The sequence below is a fragment of the Mesoplodon densirostris genome, chromosome 4 (assembly GCF_025265405.1).
Source record: "Mesoplodon densirostris isolate mMesDen1 chromosome 4, mMesDen1 primary haplotype, whole genome shotgun sequence".
NCBI lineage: Eukaryota > Metazoa > Chordata > Mammalia > Artiodactyla > Ziphiidae > Mesoplodon > Mesoplodon densirostris.
Genome location: NC_082664.1, coordinates 16834147 through 16851526, shown reverse-complemented (window position 1 = coordinate 16851526; position 17380 = coordinate 16834147). Strand labels below are relative to the sequence as shown.

The following is a 17380-nucleotide window of genomic DNA, read 5'->3' as shown; positions in this document are numbered from 1 at the left end:
TATATAATAAATTCTTTTTATATTCTACCCTTAGAAAATTGTACTTCATCAATAATTTATGCCAACATTGGACTCATTCTTAGAAAATTAAACTTTGACCTTTTCTTATTTTCTATGTTTTTATATTACAAAATAGTCCACTGAATCTTCCAAGTTAAAGTCATGCATTATCCCAAAACAGTCTTACTATCTACAATTACAGTAAGAAAACGGAATTGTTTTACCAGCTCTTTGAACTATAAGAAACTGACTTTGATAGATCAATCCTCCGTCCCCCATTATTTTTCACAATCATTATATTAGTTAATATTTTCTAAGGGCAGCTTGTTTTCCAGGAACTGAGCTTTGAACTTTACATTATTTCATTTAATTCAGGTGACAACCCAAAGAGGAAATTACGATTATTATCCTCACCTTACAAAAAAAGGGAGCTATGGATTTAAAGAGGTTAAAATCTTGCACCATATCGCTCAGTTACTATGTGGGAAATTGAGATTTAAATCCATGATTAATTAATGTATTGTAATTTGAAAGAATGATTCACCCAAGTAGTTCCCTTTCCATGTGGACTCAAGCCTTTAAGTTCCAAAGTGGCTGAAATCAGGCTGGACAAAAGCAACTCAGTGTATTACTGAGTTCTAGACATGAAGATGAACGTCCCTTCTAAAAGTGATATCTAAATAAACTGTTCTAAGAATCAACCTCTCTAGGGGGCACACGGAGACCTCATTCTTAATCACTGTGATTTACAGATAAGTTGCCTCCTTGTCAGATTGTGAAAGCCATCACATGAGTCAAAACAACAGACTCAAAATGTATGCCTTTCCAAAACCAAAGTCAGGGTTCACTCTCACAGTATGGACTTGCAAGTAATCTGCACTACCCTGTGACCCTGGGCTGAGCTGGGGATCCAATGTGACTCTGCAGTTGGTACGAACCAAGAAGCGGACTTTATCAGGCACCATGGTCTCCTAAGTCCATCTTAGTCTATCTGACATACAAATACCAAGAGCTATTTCCAGTTCGATTGTTGAAAACTGAAATAAAACTCTGAAGAAGTGGAGGCACAAGGTACATCATGGCTGGGTCTTCATAATAAAGATCCTCAATTCAGCTTGATCTTGTGGTAGTGACTCTATGCTTCCTACCTGGTAATTTACCCTTCCTGGGCCTGCCTGCCATTCTTAGTACAACAGTAGCCCTGCATTCTTCCACTCAAGGACCTCTGATGATTTTTTTGAGTGGTATGGCAGATGACCCCCAAACAAAGCTTGCCCACGCCATGGAAGCCACTTGCTGCAGAGGACAGGTCCCATAAAAAACAATGACCCATTAAAATCAGAGGTGTCTGTTTACTTTAAAAGAACAGCAAAAGCCGCCTCAAGACTTGTATGGGTTTTGAGGGATGTTTGTTCTCAAGAAAGCAGTGTATTGCCACCCACAGTGAGTTGCAAGATGGTGTAGTCTGCCTGCCTGGAGAGCAAACTCATCTGCCTCTCAACCCAGTGAAAGGTAACAAAGTTCTTCATCCTTAATAACCATGATTTTATATTCATGGGGTGATCTGATTTGCTTCCCATTGAGCAACTAGAGAAACAAAGAGATTCTCAAGTTACTCATTGTGGTTTACTTCACAAGGCAGAAGTTAGAATCCAGCAAAGGCTTTCTAACATTGGATCTGTTCCACTAATCGACAAGCTAGGATTCATGCATGACCGATTCGATGCTAATACTCTAAATTATTCAAGCATGAGCCCAAAATAATACCATGTGTTCCCACAGATCCTACTCTGGTGTTTCTCAGGCAGAAGTGAGGTAAATCTTGTCTGGGGCTGCATGGGGGCCCAGGATCTTAAGTGAATGGATTGTCTTCTAACAACACCCCAGAATCCGTCCACTTCATAGTACCGCTAAAAGCACAATGGGCCTGTATTTAAGAAGAAATTGTCCAAAGGGCATTCTAAACAACTCTTTCTCTAGAGCAAACAAGTTTAGCCCAGACTCTTCTACCACAATCTAGAGTTACATTCCTTACCTTGAGGGGAAAACCACCTTGAACAATATAAGATTTTTAGGGTCTCCACTGACCTATCCTTAGCCATTAGGAATGCTAATAAAGATCTTGCACCGTAATCCCAATTGCAAGAGTCAAAATCTTTGGATGGGCCGCGGCCTCCGGGTCTCTGTCAGAAGCGGGTTGCCAGCGCCGCGGTTCTTCGCAGACGCAGCCGGCTTTGGGGTTCGGGCTGCGCGGTGGCCACGGGGTGTTCCAAGGAGCTCGCGAATGCACCCGCGGGCCACAATGTCGCACCCGTCCCCCGAGGCTAAGCCGTCCAACCCCAGTAACCCCCGAGTCTTCTTGGACGTGGACGTCGGAGGGGAGCAAGAACGATAAGGAGGGGTTGCTGAGCATGGCAAATGCAGGCCGCAACACAAGTGGCTCCCAGTTCTTCATCACCATGGTTCCCACTCCTCACCTGGATGGCAAACACGTGGTGTTTGGCCAAGTGCTTAAAGGAATGGGTGTGGCAAGGATTCTGGAGAATGTGGAGGTGAAAGGTGAAAAACCTGCCAAATTGTGCGTTACTGCAGATTGCGGAGAACTGAAGGAAGGGGATGATTGGGGAATATTCCCCAAGGATGGATCTGGTGACAGTCATCCAGACTTCCCCGAGGATGCAGACATAGATGTAAAAGATGTAGATAAAATTTGATTAATAACGGAAGACTTAAAAAACATTGGAAATACTTTTTTCAAATCCCAGAACTGGGAGATGGCCATTTAAAAATACACAAAAGTTTTAAGGTATATGGAAGGCTCGAAGGCTGCTACTGAGAACTCAGACAGAGCAAAGCTGCAGCCTGTCGCTTTGAGCTGCCTGCTGAATATCGGCGCCTGCAAACTGAAGCTGTCCGACTGGCAGGGAGCAGTCGACAGCTGTTTGGAGGTCCTTGAAATAGATCCGGCAAATACCAAAGCACTGTACCGTAGAGCCCAAGGATGGCAAGGACTAAAAGAATACGACCAGGGCTTCCCTGGTGGCGCAGTGGTTGAGAGTCCGTCTGCCGATGCAGGGGATACGGGTTCGTGCCCCGGTCTGGGAAGATCCCACATGCCGCGGAGAGGCTGGGCCCGTGAGCCATGGCCGCTGGGCCTGTGCGTCCGGAGCCTGTGCTCCGCAATGGGGGAGGCCACAACAGTGAGAGGCCCGCGTACAGCAAAAAAAAAAAAAAAAAAAAGAATACGACCAAGCATTGGCTGATCTTAAGAAAGCTCAGGAGATAGCACCAGAGGATAAAGCTATCCAGGCAGAATTGCTGAAAGTCAAGCAAAAGATAAAGGCACAGAAAGATAAAGAGAAGGCAGCTTATGCAAAAATGTTTGCTTAATAAGGAATTCAGTTTTGCTTAAGTATGAATTGATTATATAAAGCGAGTAAGACAATTTAAGGGTCTTGTCTATTATGTATGATCCCTATTGTGTTCCCTTTGAGACTTCAGTTCCCATTGTTTTCAGTCTAGGAATACAGGTAGGGATTCACTCTTAATAGATCAATGTTACAAAATATGGTGAAGTTGAACTCATTTTAAATGGCTCTCTGCATTACAAAGGATAATGGTGTCCAGTGTATTTTAAACTCCTAGACATATCTTGTTTGAATAAACAGATGAAAACTTAAAAAAAAAAATCTGTGGATGGAACCCTCAAGCATGTAAGAAGATAGTCATGGAAATCCAGAGAGTGTTTTGCACACCCCCATCCCTTTTTCCTTTTTAAATTACTGATTAATAACTTGATCCTATTCATGGATTTGCCACATCCCAAAAAACAAAAAAAAAAAAGGAAAACAAGCATTCCTTCCTATATGTATAATATGTGTTTTAAGAACTATGGGTCTTAAATAGGTAGGCTGTAAAGTAACAGATGATCCCATGAGATAGTATTTGCCAGAAATTGGGTTGCTGATCAGCTGGCCACTATTCAAGCTATATTCCTTGGTTTATTGCTTTCTCTAAATGGTATCCTGGTGTCTTGCTAAATCATCAAAAACATCTGGGCAACATCAGCTTCATTCTGACAGAAATACCTCCTTTGAGTTATGGTTTAGTGTGAGGTCCTTGGCCATAGGGAGAATTTTTTCTGCAACTTTTATAAAAGTAAAACTGTGTTGATGACTTTTTCAGTGTCCTTCAAATAAGAATCCATGCTGTAAATTCCTCTTAGGATTTAGGGACTCAAAAGGATTTAGAGACTCAAAAACTTATAACACTCACAAATTAGTTTATAATAAAACTCCAATGTGTTTCTCTCAGTTTTTTAGAAAGACAAAAAGAAAATGGAATCATCAACCATTTTCTTCTTCCTAAAACAATTATCTTCCCATTTTCCTGAATGATTCCAATTTTTCTTTTTATTTTTATTTACCTGCTTCGTGTATATTTATATAAAAAGTATAAGTTTCTATAGCGTATGGGCATGTTTTTCATTATGTCACTACAAATCCTATCTATAGGAGGATCCTTTACCTATACATGATAAATTAATACATATCTAGATGCCATAGATAGCCCACCATAAAAATTCCAGGGTGGTAGAAGCAGACTGTCTGGTAGAAGCATCATGCCTCTGACAGAGTCCAGCTCTTCAGCTAGCATCAGGTGAGTTGGGGAGGAGGTAAAGATGCTCTGCATCCTAGCCTCCCTGACACCTCTCTGATTATCTACTGCTCTGTAAAAAATCACCCCCAAACAATGTTTTAAAAACAATAACAATCATTTATTTTGCTCATGAATCTGGGGTTGACTGAGATCAGCTAACCAGCTAGGGGTGATTTTTCCCCAAGGGATATTTATAAATGTCTGGAGACATTTTTAGTTGTCACAACTGGGAAGATGCTACTGACATCTAGTGAGTAGAGGCCAGGGATGGTGCCAGATATGCTATAATACACAGGACAGCCCCCACAGAAAGGAACTATCCAGTCTGAGGTTGAGAAACCCCGAGTTAGGCAGTTCTCATTTGAGGTCTCTCATACAGTTGTAATTAGGTGGTGATGGGACTGTGGTTATCTTGAGGGCTTCTTCACTCGCATGTCTGGTGCCTGGGCTGGGAAGCCTCAAACAGCTGAGGACTGGAATAGCTGGGGCTCCTCAGGTCTCTCTGTCTTTCTGTCTGTCTGTCTGTTTCTTTCTCTCTCTCTCGTTATACCATATAGTTTCTCCACAGGACAGCCTTCAGAGATTCATAGAAGCTGGGTGGCCTTTCTAACTCAAACTTGGAAGTCCCTCTCTGTCACTCCTGCAGTAACAAAGTAACAAAAATCCCCTGCCCCTGGCTGTCAAAAGAGAAGGGAAGAACCTGAACTCCCACCTCCATCTGGCAGTGAGGAAGCAGTTCAGTGAGGAAGCCAGCTAAAACACAAGATTTAAATAAGAGGGTTCCCTTTTCTCCACACCCTCTCCAGCATTTATTGTTTGTAGATTTTTTGATGATGGCCATTCTGACTGGTGTCAGGCGATACCTCATGGTAGTTTTGATTTGCATTTCTCTAATGATTAGTGACATTGAGCATCCTTTCATGTGTTTGTTGGCAATCTGTATATATTCTTTGGAGAAATGTCTATTTAGGTCTTCTGACCATTTTTGGATTGGGTTGTTTGTTTTTTTGATATTGAGCTGCATGAGCTGTTTGTATATTTTGGAGATTAATCCTGTCAGCTGCTTTGTTTGCAAACATTTTCTCCCATTCTGAGTGTTGTCTTTTCTTCTTATTTGTGGTTTCCTTTGCTGTGCAAAAGCTTTGCAGCACTATTTACCATAGCTAGGACATGGAAATAACCTAAGTGTCCATAGACAGATGAATGGATAAAGAAGATGTGGTATATATACAATGGAATATTATTCAGCCATAAAAAGGAACAAAATTGGTTCATTTGCAGAGATGTGGATGGACCTAGAGTCAGTCATACAGAGTGAAGTAAGTCAGAAAGAGAAAAACAAATATCATACATTAACACATGTATGTGGAATCTAGAAACATGGTACAGATGAACTTAGTTCCAGGGCAGGAATAAAGATGCAGACATAGAGAATGGACGTGAGGACACAGTGGGGGAAGGGGTGTGGGGGATGAATTGGGAGATTAGATTTGACATAAATATACCACCACGTGTAAAATAGGTAGTTAGTGGGAACCTGCAGTATAGCACAGGGAGCTCAGCTCAGTGCTCTGTGATGAACTAGATGGTTGGGATGGAGTAGTGGGTGGGAAGGAGTCTCAAGAAGGAGGGGATATGGGGATATATGTATGCATATACCTGATTCACTTCAGTGTACAGCAGAAACTAACACAACATTGTAAAGCAAGTATACTCTAAATAGAAAAAAAAGAATTGGTAAGCAAATAAAGAAAACCAGCCATAATTATGTTCATATAAATAAATAAATAAACAAGATTCACATTCTTATAACATAAAACCCCAAGTGTCCAGATTTCAATCAAAAATCACTTACACCGGGCTTCCCTGGTGACGCAGTGGTTGAGAGTCCGCCTGCTGATGCAGGGGATATGGGTTCATGCCCCAGTCTGGGAAGATCCCACATGTCACGGAGTGGCTGGGCCCGTGAGCCATGGCCGCTGAGCCTGCGCATCCGGAGCCTGTGCTCCACAACGGGAGAGGCCACAGCAGTGAGAGACCCACGTACCACAAAAAAAAAAAAAAATTACTTACACCAAGAACTAGGAACATCTCAAACTGAGTGAGAGAAGACAATCAACAGATGTCAACACCACGATGACATAGACAGTAGAATTAACTGACAAGGATTATAAATCAGTCATCACAAAAATGCTTTAATAAGCAATTATGAAAACACTTGAGACAAATGAAAAAATAGAAAGTCTTAGAAAAGAAATAAGCAATACAAAGAAGAGCAAGGTGCAGATTTTGGAACTAAAAGTTACAAAAGCCCAAATTAAACTTAAAAAGTCAGTGAATGGGGCCTCCCTGGTGGCGCAGTGGTTGAGAGTCCGCCTGCCGATGCAGGGGATACGGGTTCATGCCCCGGTCTGGGAGGATCCCATATGCCGCGGAGCGGCTGGGCCCGTGAGCCATGGCCACTGGGCCTGCGCATCCGGAGCCTGTGCTCCGCAACGGGAGAGGCCACAACAGTGAGAGGCCCGCATACCGCAAAAAAAAAAAAAAAAAGTCAGTGAATGGGCTCAACAGAAGAATGGAAGGGACAGAAGAAAGAATCAGTGAACTGGAAGGAACCTAATTTGAACAACAGAGAGAAAACAGATTGAAAAAAATGAAGAAACCTCAGAGATATTGGGACTATAACAAGTCCCAGAAGAAGAGAAAAAAAAAAAAAAAGCTGTCTAATGTGATTCTCAATGTAGGTAGAGGAAATATTTAAGACACTTAAATTATTAATGAGGGAGGGTGAAGAGATGTAAAGGGAAGTAAGATGTTTACACTTCACTCGAACTGGTAAAATGATATGAGTAGACTTTGATAAGTTATGTATCTAATACCTAGACTAACCACAAAGAAACCATACAAAGATATACACTCAAAGAAGCTATCAATAAAAACAGAATTCCAAAAATGTTCAAGTAACCCACATGAAGCCAGAAAAAAAAAATTGAATGTATTGCTCACTACAGTAAGGGAGAGGTAAGCTGGTTTGACACAGACTCTCTGAGTAGAACAGAGTATTGATGTTTTACCAGCTTTGGGAAAGCACAGAGTTCAAGGACTTGAGAGACGTTCAGAGGCATAAGGGGTTGACTTCATCTGTAGAAGCATGGTTGAGACTTGCGTGAGACTCTTGTTGACTGGTTAGTATTCCTGGTGTATTTACAAGAGTCCATCGCTAATGGACTGACTTTACAAGCAAGAGACTAACACTGACTTGTTAGTTTACTCAGCACTGACTGCATGTCCACTGAGGGGAGCTGCTTGATCTATGGGAACAGGTTTAAAACTGACCCTGGTAGCTACTTGTTACCATGGCTATCAAAACATCCATCTTTTCTTAAGTTTGTAGGCATTTTTTAATTCTCACTATACTGCCATTTGAAAGTATGTATTCTAAATTTGCAAGTATCTTCCCCTAATAAAAGCATATCTGCTTTTATCGAAGTAGGGTGGGAAATGTTTATGGAAAGGGATTAGGGTATATTCTTTCTTTTGGCCTGCTCATGACCAATTGTCCCCCTTCTTCTGATAGCAATATTCATCCCTCCACACCCATCCATCCCTCATATCTTTGGAGAGTTTTTTTCTTTTCTACAACAAACATGTGGTTCTGATGAGAGCTGTCAGTCTCCTAGCCAAATGGATGGACATGTGATCCAGGCCTGGCCAGTCATAATAGAACATTTCTTTGATTACAGTCATTCGTCCAGAAATGAGCTTAAGTTAGGCCAGTCAAAATTCTTCCTCTATTGTAGCATGCATGGCCCTTCATTACATGGATATTAACTGTGAGCCCCTTGAAGGCAATGACTATGTCTGATTCACTGAAGTATACCTAGTGGTGAGCATAATGCTGGCATCTATTAGGTGTTCAATAAACATTTCTTGAATGTATGGATAAATGTGTGAATGGGTAATAGGTCAATAAGTGAGTGAGTACTCAGCTATTCTTTGTAAAATAAATGGCAGTTGTAGAAGACTCTTAGAAAAAGTCTGGGAAAACATCTCCCCAGCTTTCCCCACGAACCCCTTTTCTGTCATAGTTGCTAGAATGGCGAGTGCATTGTGCAGGTCAAGGAGGGAAGTCTGGGCTGCTAAGCCTGGGGGACACCAGCCAGGTGTACTGTCTGAACCGTCTCTGTAGTTTCAGCAGACATGATGGCTGGAGCCCAGATTGACCCCATATTTCTATCCATCAGTCATTCTGAGCATGAATACAATTGCTCCTCTAAAAACTCAAGAAAGTAAAGCGGTGGTAACATCAGTGATCAGCTGGATAGACTACAAGTATCAGGGAATTTCTGGGACTGACTGCTGGCCGTGCAACGCTGGTTGTGTTCCAGTCAGGCTGGAAGACAAAGGAACCTGGGATGACATGTATCTTCCTAGGACCCTAACCCTCCTTAAAGCTTGGAGTAAGTTTTGGAAAACATTGGTCTAACAGGAGTGGCATAACTTGGGCTCTGGTCCTAACTTTGCTGCTACGTCACCCTGTGACCTTGAGCTAAAAGCCCACAATTGAACTGCCTCTAAGTGTCAAGACTGAAACATAGCTGCAGTCTCCAAGACTAGTACTATGGCCAGGAGACCATCCTATGTCTGAGGGTGGTGCATTCCTTTCCTCGGGTCTTTTGTCTCCTCCTCCAGGTTGAGTGAAAGCCTCTGACAACTTGGAGCCTGTTCACTTTGGAAAACATCCACTTCAAAGTCATTGACTGATGAGAGATGCTACTTTAGCATTGACTGGGCACCTCAGTGACTGCCTGGCTGCAACAGGAATTGTCTTTGCATTTAGGATGTTTCCTTCAGATCAATTTGCATGAATTTTTCTGAAGTTGATATATAGAATATGTATCTTTTTTGAATTTTCATAAAATTTACAGTACCAGTAACACTACCAGTATTACTAGTAGTGTAATTATGGAGGATTGGGACAGTCTTTGATGGTGTATTTCAATGGATAATAATAGTGTTCATGCTTTATGATCTTGGCTTGCAGATGTAATTGTAATGAGGAATTAATGATGCTGACAAATGTATTCGAAAGTCAGTGAAGAAAAATGAAGTCCACAGATGCCAGCCCTACTCTAGATAGTATTAAAATAGTTTTTCTAGGAGAAGGGGCTGAATTAAAATCCTTATCATCTTCACTTGCTTCAGATACATATGAAATATAAACCAAATTTGTTTTTTTTTTATTTCTGAATAACTGAGTGGCTTACTGGAAAAAGAGGGGCAATGTCACAAATTCTTAGAGTAAAAAAAAAAGAATTCTCAGAATAAATTAAATCAATTCTTAATTTTGCAAATGAGAAGACTGAGGTCCATATGGATGTTATGTAAGTTAGTCAAAATCAGACAGCTAATCAGTGCCGTCAGGGCTACACTTGACTCTCTACATATGATGTCTCTACATCTATAACTATCTAGAGCTAGATCTTAATATTTACACTAATACCCAATATCTAGTAGGTATCTCTATCCACTGCCCCAGTATTTCCCAAATTTCAGTAGTTCACAATTCCCAATCTGTGCCATATGCACCTGCCAACTTACTATTATTTTGTTTGTTTTCTTTAAATCAACTCACATTTTCATTTAAATTTATTTAAAAGCAACCTTTATATCACTAATGCAAATAGGAAACCAGTATCACTTGCCATAAATGGGTTGTAAAAATAATTCTTTTGTGTCTGAGTGTCAGTAGACATTTACTTTCCCAATTTTGTGAATTTCCCAGGCTGCGTTTCCTATGAAATAAAAAAAAATCAAAATTCTTAAAAGATCAGGAATCATGGACCTAAGATAAAAGTTATCATCAAGATATATGTGCAGCCTTTAAAAATTTGTGATATGTTGAAATATGGGAAAAAAAGTTTTCCTTTTCATTGCAATACCTGCTTTTCTCAGCTCAGACAATTGTCTATTGGCTGCTAGAGGTGATAGCCTTTGAAATCCTTCATTATGTACAGCAGGGAAAATAAGTCTTGGGGATAAGCTGTAGCTGTTGCATAAATAGAACCCAAAGTCAGGAAAACATTTCTGGTTGGCACAATTCTGACTCTACCTCTTGCTACCTGTACAATACTAGACTAGCTTTAATGTCTCAGAGCCTCAGAGGTGTTCTTATTTTAAAAAATGGAGACAATCAGTGCCTTTTAGAGTTACTGTGAAGATTAATGAGGAAACATGCATATAACAATTGTCCTGGTATGAACACAATGGACTCTCAGTACGTTGTACTATATGGCAAGTTGGGTTTTTTCTGTTCTCCCATTTCTGGAATCTGATGTCTTCAAGGTTTTGTAATTAATTTGAAAATGAAAAGCAGTGAGAGTTTCTTTTAGCATTAGAATGTACAGTCTATTTTTATCCCATTTTTCAGACAAGGAAGCTGAGCTGCAGGATTAGCATAAGTAATGTGTCTGTTATGCCGGTAGTAAATGGTGAAACCAACATACTCTGTCTCTAGAGCTTAAGCTCCTGATGTGTAATCTGCACTATTTACCATGGCAGGTTAAGATGGCTACAAATGCCTTGATACTCACTCCTTCCAACAAGAGGTGGATTCTATGCCCCCTCCTCTTAAATCTGGATTGGCTCTGTGTTTATCTAATAGATATGGAGTTAGTGAGGTTGTACCAGTTTCCTGGCCCAGATCTTAAGAGACTGGTAGCTTCCGTTTCCTCTTGCTGTAATTACTCATTCTGAGAACTGAGTCTGCCTGTAAGAAATCAGACTACCCTGATGGACAGACCATGTGCAGAATTTCAAGACTACATAGAGGGGAAGAATGACTCACCTGAGTCCAGCCTTTCAGCCATCCCCACCAAGGCCCCAGATGTGTCAGTGAAGCCTTCTTGAACCCTCCAGAGAAAGCCAGCCACGAGCTGAATACCAGCATGACCCCATCAATGCCAGATGGAGCAGAATAATCACCAAACACAGCCTGGCCCAAATTCCTGACTCAGGGGTTATGAGTTGTTTTAAGCCACTACAATTGGTAAGCTTTGTTACCACACAAACTGGAACACATATATTGTCTCACGTGATTTGCACACAACCCTCTGAAGTAGGTAGCATGCTTCCATTTTACAGAAAAGGAAATCATAGCATATTAAATAAAGTAATTTCCCTGAGATTCCACACAACTCAGGGTCAAAGCCACATTGCAGCTCAGTTTCTAGACTCAGCCCATGCTTGTCTCACTGGATGCTGCCTCCAGGTGCTGAAGAGAAAGAATCTCCAGTCTTGCCATGGCAGCCCTGCATCCCCACTGGTGTTCAAGGTAACATGGTACTCTGAGGGCTCCAGTTCTCTCTAGCTTCCTCTCTACCTCATTTCTCATCTTCACATCCATGCCAGCCCCATCACCCTGGACAAGCCCACCTTTTCCTATACCAGCTGTGTGATCTGAGGCAAGTTACTGAACATTCTAGAACAAAGAAGTGCTCTAAAAGTATCAGCTGTTACTATGATTCTGAATTGCAAAATTCTTCTCACAGTCAAACATTATGAGGAATAAGAGCTCTTAGACCAAGAGGCTTCTGGGCCTACCATAAGCACTCAAAATTCTCCAAGCAAATATAAACATTAAATCTGACCAGAGGCCCTCCATTCAGTCAACACATGTAATTTATGATTCATCTTTGTTGATGTGTGTACATTCACTGTGTTGTTTCAGATGGATGCACAGAACCCTGTGCTGTGTGTCCACCACGTTTTATCTATTTATAATGTGTCAGGATCTATGCTAAACTCTTTACTTAGGTTATCTCATTTAGTCCTCACAAGAACACCATGAAAAATATTTTTAGTGAATTCACATACGATTTTATGATCCCACCATCTTATAAACCATTCCAGGTGCCAAAGTCATCAAGAAAAAGAGCAAGATGACTCACAGCTTCTCTTTGGATAAAACTATTTTATAACAAAGAATCAGGCACAGAGAATAAAGAGTCAGAAACAGAACAGGGAGGGGGAAAAATCTGATTTTTCTTCCCATAGTTCCCCCAAGGATACTGGAGATTATTTTCTGAAAAGTTAAAGGAAAACTCTTTTTGTGTTTTCATTCACTTCCTGAATAAATGTATCAAGCATCTCCTATGTGCCAATGTGTTATTCTGGGTCCTCCAAGAAGCAGGCACCAAGAAAGGATTAAATGTGCAAGAAATTTATAAGGGGAAACATTTATGAAAGAAAATTGGGAGGGTGCCAGGAAAAGCTGAGAATGCCCTCAGACCATGATGCAGGTCTGACTCTGAGTGAAGGAAAGACGGCAGGAAGGAAACAAGTTTGGGTGGACACATCCTAGATAGCCATGCAGTTTAAGGAAAGTTGGGCAAGGCCACGGGGAGTCTTCGAGCCAAAGTTGCCCATCAGAGGAGTCCTACCTCTCTCAGGAATGGGCCTGTTTAATATCTCTGCCATGCACAGCCAGTGCCTGGGAGCAGCCCTTGGCAAACACGGCTTTGGTGCAAACACAGTAACGGATTTCAGACCCAAGCACCTGGAGGCCTCAGTTCCTATGGTTGGGAATCTGAGGGGCACATTCTCATGGAACCACAGGCAGGAATCTTTCTATCCACCAGAAAAGGGAAGGACTATAGCCCAGCCTGCTCCTCAGCCACTACCCATGTCCCAGAAGCCATTCTAGAGAGCCAGCCAAAGGCTGGACTTTCTCACCAGTACTCCCAAATCTGGAGAGATTCAAGCAAAATGATTTTTTTTTAAGTTTATTCAACTAGATTGTTGATATATTCTTGGCTGGTTTATACACCCCTGTTCTCATTTACCGGGTATTGGAGAAGAGAAATTCTGTGAATTCCATTCACCATCTTAACCCATTTGTTTTTTACAATCACATCAGCTACTGTGTGGGGAATACTTCAAGAAAGGCAAATTAGAAGCGAAGCGACCTCTTAGTGCCCAGACTAATGTGATCACACTGGAGGTGGAGAGAAGAGAATTTATTGAAAAATATAGTTTGGTGATAATCAAAAGATCACTGATAGATTAAATGTCCCTGCCTTCAACTATTGCAGAGTTGGACTGATTACAGAAGTAGAGACTGTGAAAAGGCCATCGCAATTTAAAAATATTACACGCTATCACTCTCCAGCTTCTACCACAATCCTCCTATGGAGAGACCCTCTCAAAAGATGCTTTTAACTCCATCCAATCACGTACCATCCTGTTTTGATTTCCACAGAAAGGCCCATCACTGTCATTTTTGATGGTTAATGTTCTTTTTTTAATTTTCTTTTACAAATGAACTCATCTATTAAGAGCAAATGAGAACTCAAAATCATTTTATAAAGCCATCTGGATAAAAATGTTAGAGCTCAGCAATTTTCAACTAAGTGGAGACAATGTCCCAAAATAGGAAATTTTCCTGAAGGTTGGAAAGAAGTTATAAAAGCACATACGAAATGTCATTGTGAGCCTTTCACGCCTAACAATCAAGACACCCCACTGAATTTTTCAATGAGAATCCAAGATAACCTTAAAAAATTATCTTTGATTTCCTTTCTGGGCACAATACCTGCTTTATTTAACCTAAATGAAAGCTCATTGTACTAGATTGAGATCAACCTACAAACCTGCCTTCAGACTTCATCTTGTAAAATCTAGGGTGAGTCTGCAAGTGTCTGCTCCTTCCCATGCACACCGACCTTGACGTCATGCCCTTCCCATGGGGGATCGCTAAAGTGCCTTCGGGGAAGGAAATGCAAGTTTCCATCCAGGGAAAAGAGAATGAGCTCCATGCAAGAGAGCAGGACCATTAGGGCTGCACAGTTGGAGGAGATTCAGAAAGGAAAATCACATCTCATGAGGATGTTTGGGGCAGTCTGCTATGTGCAGTGTAAGTACTCTCCTCCATCTCACCTGTGAATCCTTCAGTAATGTCTACATTGCACATGGAAGCAATTTAATGAATAGTCTGGACTCAGTGTGGATATAAACAGGAACAGGTTTATTTTTCTCCTTCCACTGCTTCCAGCATGTTCTGATGGATCTCCTTTCTCTACCTTTTAAGGGCATCCTGGCAGGCCCCATGACCTTCTTTGGTTTCATAAACAATCTCCCTCTAGTTATAAAGATTCATTTTCAGACACTATAAAGTCCTGTCCAACCTAAAACAAAACTTGACCCTCCTGTCTAATTCCAAGCTCTGTCCCTCTCCTATTTCCCCACTACCTGCCTCCACTGCCCCCCACTCCTTCCCAATCAGGCCTGACCTTAGCTGGGGCACTTGCAGTGGACACGGAACATGACCTTTGCCTCCCTCTTCTTCCATCTCTTCTGCACTTTTAAGGTCAGTGCATGGAAAATATAGATTAGAGGAAGAGTCAAAAGTCTTTTCTCCCTCTCTGGTCACTCGTATGTTCTCCCTTGGCTGATATCAGGTGGCCATCTCTGTGTCGCCCCCTTTTAAGTGCTGACTTTATGGGGGACACACACGTGGGTTCTTCAGAGTCACAGTGGGAACCACTGTACTGCTCTGTTTCTGAGGGGGTAATGTGCTCTCTAGTTGCTCTTTTTGGACAACTTCTGAGCTCCTGCCCCCCACAGGACCTCCCACAACTGAGTCCCCCTGGCCATGCATGCTGCCCTCTTGAAAAGATTCTTTCTAGATGACTGTCACAGACCGTATATTTGTGTTCCCCCCAAATTCATATATTGGAGCCCTAATACTCAATGTGATGGTATTTGGAGATGGGGCCTTTGGGAGGTGATGAGGTCATGAGGGTGGAGCCTTCATGATAGGATTAGTGCCCTTCTAAAAAGAGACAGGAGAGAGATTGCTTCCTCTCTCTAGTGTCTGCCACGTGAGGACATAGTGAGAAAACAGCCATTTGCAAGCCTAAAAGAGAGATCTCACCAGAACCTGACCATGGTGGCACCCTGATCTTGGACTGCTTGGCCTCCAGAACTGTAGGAAGTAAATTTGTGCTGGGTAAGCCACCCCATCTATGGTATTCTGTTATAATCAGCCCAAGCTGACTAAGACAATGGCTTAAGCCTGACCACCTTCTGTGGGTGAGGCTAACGCAGGCCAAATGTGTTTGACCCTCTCTTCCTTTTTCTCCCCCCAGCCATTGCAGGCTGTACCATACACTCTCATACCTCCAGAATGCTCCAGGTTGTAATTAAGCCCATTTTTCATATTCAGAAAGCTGCCTAATCTCCAGCATCAAGGAGTCAACCCCTCCAAGAACTCTCTCCCCTTCTCCCTGGTGGCAGGCTGGGATAGCTGCCATGCTTCTGAGCTCAGCCAAAATCTAGCTAGCGAGAGATGTCAGCCTCCCTTTCTAGAAGCATCCACCCCAAAACCCTTTGACATTTTTCTGGGAACCTTGTTACTTGAATCTGGAGATGAGAATGCTGCAGCATTCCCCATGCAGCCTAAATCCCCCACCTCAGTGAACCACTGGGTCAGCCCCCTTCTAAAGTCGCATTTTCACTTTATGCAGGATGGTTGGAGTGTGGAGTTGGGGAGCAGGTGGTGATAGCAGCAGACAGATTACCTCCCAAAGCCGTAAAGGGCAGGTCTGCCAGCTCCCTGTCACTCTCTTGAAAACATGCAGGAGCTTGTCTACTCTCCCCAGCTTTGGGGCTTTATAAGATACTCTGAGGAAACAGAGAAAGTCTCATGCATAAGCAGGTTGTGCACCCCTATTGATCACCCATGGATCATTCACCGTACATAGAAAGAGAAGTGGAAGCTGTGTGTCAAGGTTGGCGTTAGCTGCCAGGGTCGTGGGGCATGCATGGTGAATGCACACGTAACGGTAAGTTTAAAACCAGATTACGACCATTCCTGTGTTGAGTGAGAAGAGCACACTAGGGACAAATAATAAGGGCATTTTCCAATCAGCCGGTAAATACTAGCCAGAACCATCAGTGTGGCGGGCACTGTGACGGGTGCTGCAGGTGTAGAAGTGATCGGAACCCAAGGGTAGTGAAAGGGGGGGCCAGGTCTCATTTGCAAAACCATTCAGGTACCTAAAGGTAAAAGAAAGCCAACAAAATCCCCGATCATGCTCCTTCCTAAATGGATCTCTAATTGCATTCATTGGAAGCAGATTGCAATATCAATAACTACAGTATAATGAACTGCCTTGCTATTCAATGTTCATGGGGAAGTCTGCAGTTTTTCCATGAAACCATGAATTATATTTATTTGAAGACCAATTACCCTCCCCCCACCCCACCCAGTATTCACAGGAAGAAGTGCACTCATCGAAGAGGCTCAATTAGTCCCTCTAGCTTCCCAGCACCAGTCTCAAGAAAGCACCAAACATTATACATCATTGCCTCTGAACTGTCGCTAATTTCTCAGTGTTTTAAGAACTCGTGTAAATGGTTATCTTTAAAGATGCATCAAATTAGAGGGGGTAAAATGAATAATATCCTGGAGTTAGGACTCCATCAATTCAATCAGTGAGCATTTCCTTTTGTTGGTTGACTCTTCAATCACCATGACTACACGATTCCCATACATAATAACTAGGCTCCATTTGTTTGCACAAGAAAAAATATTTTGTTTTCATTTCTTCCTGGGCATCGTTCCCACGTATTAAAATCCTCCTAGGTGCTTGGAACTTTGCACAGGTTATCTCTTAAAACAACCATAGAAAATAGGTAATGTGATTCCCATTTAATAGGT

General features: G+C 42.0%; 1 pseudogene; it reads left to right on the top strand.

Moving 5' to 3' along the window:
• Nucleotides 1–1768: 1768 nt before the first annotated feature.
• Nucleotides 1769–16288, top strand: LOC132488017 (peptidyl-prolyl cis-trans isomerase D-like; annotated as a pseudogene).
• Nucleotides 16289–17380: the final 1092 nt, after the last annotated feature.